Genomic DNA, 6,197 nt, shown 5'->3' on the forward strand with positions numbered 1-6,197 from the left:
GCTAGGACAGAAACCACAGAATTACTGTCACTGCAGGAGCAAGGTCAGAAATCTCAACAGGAACGATAAGTGGCTGAGCACCTGTGCCAGTGTGAGCAGAGCTGATGTTGGAACTCTCCATTACAGAGCATTCCCCATGCAGTCTGGGAAGCTGAGAAAATATGCAGGGGTAGCAACGAAAGCATGAAAGAAATAAGAAGAGGTGTCAAGGTCAAGGGCAACACACTACCATTCCGAGGACAAAGATGACTGCTTTTTGACTTAACATTTTAGAATCATACGCCTTCTATTGCAAAGGAAACCATCCTGCATACTCCACACAGGTAAGACCTTCTTAGGCCACAAATTGTCCATTGGTGTCTGTAGAGAAATTCTGCTGTTTTAGCTGTAAACTTTGTCTTAGTCAATTTAATTTTGAGCAAAATTCACCTAAGACCCCATCCTGTGATGTCTGTTCTGATGTCTCTCCTACCAAACAGACTAACCCATATCTGTTATATATTTATTTTTGAAATCCTTTTCAGTTGGGAATCTTCAATTCAGTGTTCTGGAACTTTTCCACTAACATTGTGTTTACATTTGATTGTCTCATAACGTTCTCCTTACATGCTTCAGGTAAGAACTGATTGCCATAAAGTTGTCTCACAATATTTCTTGCTTAATAAAAAAAAAAATCCTACAAAATACATTTTTCTTTGAAACTTTATAACAAGTTAGTTAACAGCAGGTTAGTGACAGAGTGGTCCTTATGCCTTCATGGAGTGGAAAGGTTATTCAAGTTTTTGGCAACACTGGTCAGCAACCTGTTTGCCATATGACTAAACACAAGGCTCCTAGTGTTATGCTACCCCATGCCAGATCTCTGGATGACTCTGGAAGATGCCTTCCAACACCCCTTGGATGATCTGAACATTGATGCCTTGCCTCCATTTACCCTGATCCAAGTTAGCTCCACACCAAGTGTTTGCTTGATCTGCTTGCTTTCTGGTCGAGCCACCCAGAGAGATTCCTCTGTGGCCCTTTCTCCTTTTTTGCCCACTCATGCAAAGGCATTGATCACTTGGTACATACCTTCCAGCTACATGCTTGGAGGTAATCCAACAGCTCCTGCAAGAGAGAGAGAGAGAGGCAGGCAGGTAGGCTTATCTGGTTGGACTGCACAGATTTCAGTATGCCTCTGAAGCAGCTCATGTAACTTACTAGGAAAAGGGCCATCTTTTATGACTGATATTGTAGGAGTCTCCTCTCACCAGTCAGATGTACTGTTCAGCAGATTGCAAACTTCCTTATCTACCTTTGTTGAAACGAGCGCTTCTCAGTTTCTGCTGTGAAAGTATCACTTTACCTTAGACCAGAGACCAGACTTCAGACTGAAAGGCATGGATATCTCCGCTTTGGTGAAGTTACCCAGGTTCATGAGGACTTTTAACAGTATTGTCCTTCTCAGGAGCTTTGGTCTATGGAGTGGGATGTCTCTCTTGTCCCACCCATAGCCTAATTTAGGCACCTTAGGAGGCATTGAATAATATCTAACACTCAAGACTTATCTCCTTGCTAGCCTTAGCCTTGACGAAGCATATTGGCAAATTACATGACCTTTCTTATCTCGTCTGGTACTAGGAGATTTGGATTCTCATTCTCATTCCTTCCTTAGTCTGAAAAAAAAAACCCAGAACCCACTTGGTTCCTCACAAGATAATACAAGCACTTTTGGGTTCCCTGCTGGTGGGTCCTTGTTGTTTGTGATCTAGAAGAGAAGAATTTATCCCCTGTTTGAGTAGTGAGGTACTACAGTACCTCAGGAAGATCTGACCTCTTAGGCCAGTCTTGGTTCCTCTGTTAGTACTGTACTGGCAAGTGCAAGCTGTCCAGAAATACCCCTTCTTTCTGGCTTGGTGCCTTAACTAAACACACTTACAATTCTTCCAGTGAAGTAGACGATCATACAGTTCAGGCAAGAGCTTACAAAAGCTGGCATGGGATGATCCCTTGCAGTTCAGAGTAACTTTCAGTAGCACAGGTAATGAGGGCAGGTTTCTGGAGGTAGACTTGGTTTGAGTGACAGGCTTCTCTTCCTTCCTCCATGATGTCCTTGTAGGGGGAATAGTGTCATCAGTGCACCTCACATGGTGGTGTGTAGGCATTACTTAAGGTTCTTTGCAGCATCCCTTTTGACTGCTGGCTGCAACTCCTTTCATTCCTTTTACTGTACCTCTGTTCATACTCTCTTTCTTTCATCTTACTTTCCACCCTCTCCTAACAATTGTTTCATAGTGCAACTGTGAGATTTTCCTCCTGTTACAGCTTGAAAACCTTTTTACTCTCAATCTTCATTGTGCTATATATGATGTCATAGGCCCCAGTACTTGGCCTTTGGCTTAAATTTTATATTCCATTCATCCCCCTATGATGTAGTAGCTTGGGCTGATCATGTTCTGGTTTGGGCACAGATGCAGGTAAGCTACTAAGTACCCAGTCTTAAGCTTTGACTTGTAACATGTGACTATAACTTTCTTTCAGGTGTGGGGAGGAGGGTTAGAGTTATGCTTTGAACCCATCGGTGTTATTGTCCGGGTTTTGGATACCCTTCAACTTGCATCATCTCTTGTAGGGATCATGCTTGGTTCTCCAAGGTTTTCTGTGAGCAAGATTTCAACTCAGGGTCATGGCTCTGTTATTAAGGATACAGGAGTAAGTGCTTCCGCACTCTTATTGTGAATGGGAATATGACATTTCAGGGTGGAGATTCAAGTTTCCAGTCAGTTGAGAGACTACTTTCCAACTATGGAGGTTTTTCCTACGTAAAAGGTGATAGTTTGTAATCCTGTAGTAACAAATAAAAAAATTTTAATTTGTATTTTTCCCAGGTATACAGACCAGAGCCTTTTGTCATAATCTCGCCAAAACCAACCCACTTAGTCCATAATGCAAAGGCAAAAGTGCTCGGTGATGGCAGGCAACAGGAATTTCCTCTCCCAACACCAGCCAACCATCTTGCCAAAACATTTTTCAACAACCCATTCCAGCTGAAGGTGAAGGTTACAGTACTGTACCTCCAATTAGAGGCTCATTTGTATACTTAGGAAAAATACAAATTACTTAGAAATTTACTTTCTTATACAAATATCTCCAATGCTATCATGTCTTGTATAGTAGAAGGAATTCTCATATTGTATGCTATTAAGGACTTAATATATATTTTCAGTCAAGATTTTTCCTGCAGAATTATTGTTTTGTATTTTCATTTGAATTATCAGTTTACTGAATCACTTTATTACAGGCAATCCCCGCTTAATGGTGGCATTGGTTAACGGTGTTTTGCTGTTTGGGCGCTTGGCCAGCAACATTGTTAATTGGATTTTCGATGCTGATATCCGGTTAACAGTGCTGTTAAGCGGGGTTTGTGGTGCTATTATTGCTGAATTTTGGTTAGCGGTGATTTTTGGTTAGCAGCACTCGGCTCAGGGACAGAACCCCGCCGTTGACCTGGGACTGCCTGTAATACTTTACTTAGCATGTATTATTCACCATGCTACTACTGTATTTTCAATATTTCAGCTAGCCACCATTTTGTATGTACTGTACATTCTTTTGATGGGTCACTAAAACCCCTTACTTTGCACTTTCAGTTTTATGAGTTTTGTATTATAAATGAGTTTTGTATTATAAGTAGTACCAACAGACTGTAAAATCTTGCTTGATGGTTTTGAACACAATTGATGCATTTTGATGTTCCATAATTCCACTATGTTGCTTTGTCACTTAATCCACAGTATGTATATATAGGGTGGTTGTGGTCCATTTTTTTTTCATGTCTGACTTCCAGCATTATTATTATTATTCTATTATAAAGAATTGCAGTATCAGCGGAATTGATTTTATACAAGGTCTTTTAAATTCTCCCATTTTTCTTCAATGTTGATATCTGCTAAGAGCTGGCCAATGTACATAATCTGGATAAGGGGAGAGGCAGGAGTTCTGAATACAGTCGACCCCTGCCTATTCTCGGTTCCGGATTCGCCAACTCACCTACTCACGGATTTCTCCATGGAACATATATACACACTATTCACAGAAAATTCATCTATTCGTGGTATTTTTCACAAATTACTGTATATTCGGGTAAATGCAGGTGGAAGTTTAACATAGCATGATATACCCATAGTTTCAGGTTGTAGGCATACAGTTACCAAATTCTTGACGGGGAATCTGTAGAAGTTTTCTAAGGATGTCAACGTTTCTGCCATCTCGTTGCTATCCTTAGGTTGGGATGGGTTTTTTCTGGTTAGAATGGGTTCATCAGTCAGTATACAAAGGTTCCCCGATCCCTGGTGGGAGGGGAGCTGAATTCTGATTGGTTGATGGGGGATTGGTGGCCCTGAGTGAAGCATTCTTCCAGACATTGATGGTTGCACTTTGTCTTTGCGTGCAGATGGAGACGGTATGAATGATGGTGCTAAGAGGGTCACTGACATCAGATGCCGTTTCTGGTATCCTCGGAGAAGTTGCTCAAGAACCTCTTCACATCTTGCCCAGATTGTGATAAGCTGAGAGAAGTCACATCTAACCAAGCAGCAGGCAAAGTACCTAGACATGCTGACTGGCACAGCAGGAGCAGCAAAGTTTTTCTGTCAGACTCTCATATCGTCAAGCTCAGGATCATCCTCAGTTACCTGTTGTCCTTCAAAAAGCTCTTGCCTCAGGTGCCTTCACCACCACCAGCTTCATTAGCAAGTAATGCAGCATTGTTGAACACAGATGACCCTTCTTCTCACCTTCTGCCCTCGAGCCAAGAGAAGACCTTGTTTGGTGGCTGGATGACAAGAACCTCCTAATGGAAGTTCCTTTGGACTCACTGCCTCCTGATGATCTTTGCTCTGTGTTGACAGGGAATGATTTTCATCAGTACATCAACATTTTTAAATTTGCGCAGCACTACTATCTCTGCAAGCATTTTGAGATGTGATGTGTTACTCCAAAATGTTCGTGCGCAACAACATGACCATAGCGGCATGCCAACAAGCAGGGGCAGATGGTCTCCCTTCAATTGTCAGCTGGTGAAGCAGATGCACGAATAGATGGTTCACCACGATGTCGAGCTGTCAGCCAAGTACATTCCAGGCAGGCTGAATGTTTTGGCAGACCAGCCCAGCTGCCAGAGATACAGTGTGTGGTGAGTGCTTCCTACATAATCATGTGGCAAAAGGCTCTAGTTTTGAGGAACATAACAGTGATTAATATATGTTCATCTCACTGCTAAACAGGAAGCTCCTGGTGTTCTGCTCTCCAATTTCAGACACCTGGGATACTTTGGAGGATGCCCTCAAGTACCCCTGGCACAATTGAAGATGTTTACACCTTTCCTCCAGTTAGTCTTATTTGCTAAAATGATCAGAACGACCCTTACCTCCTCATTGTCTCCATGTTGATTGGTATCCTCATCCTGATTTGCTAGTTCTTTTGGTAGGTATCCAGAGAGATCACCATGCAGCCCTTTCTTTATGAGCCACACAGTCCGAGGTACTACTAGTCAGACCAGGCCTTCCTTCATGGTTGGCAGTTTTCCAGTAGTTCCTGCATGCGAGAGATTTTTCTTGCAGGACTGCAAAGATTTCCAGCTGCCTTCAATGGTCCTTTGCTAATGTAGTCAGGGGAAGTGGGCCATCTCCAACTGACAGTGTAGATGGGGAAAGGGGTCTCCAGTCAAAGCTTCTGTTCAGTGGATAGCATAGTTCATTAACCTTTGTCAACACAAGCTTCCCTTAGTCCTTACAGTGAAAGGCTATACAGCAGTTCTATGCCATGAGCCAGGTATTCCAAAAGAAAAGTGTAGTCTCTCTCCAATGACAGATTTGTCCATCCTCATCATGAAGTTCAAACATTTGCCCACCTTAGAAGCTTTGGCCTTCAGAGTAGGATGTGACTTGTCCTCTGCAGCCTTACTTATGCATCATATGAGCCCTTGGGGGGAACCTCAGATCAAGGTCTCACTCTCAAGACTTGTTTTTCTGCTAGCCCTAGCCTTGGTGAGGCATGCTGTCCAACACTCAGAGCTCTCAATCTCTCTTGTCAGTTGGTTGTTGGTCCAGATGAGATGGTTTTGTACCAGGTGCCATCTAAGGAGAACCTGACCTCATAGGCAAAGTGTTGGCATCTGTTAGATTGTGAAGTGATGAGGCTGATATACAGGTTGTCTT

Source organism: Macrobrachium rosenbergii, chromosome 55 (assembly GCF_040412425.1).
Source record: "Macrobrachium rosenbergii isolate ZJJX-2024 chromosome 55, ASM4041242v1, whole genome shotgun sequence".
Lineage (NCBI taxonomy): Eukaryota > Metazoa > Arthropoda > Malacostraca > Decapoda > Palaemonidae > Macrobrachium > Macrobrachium rosenbergii.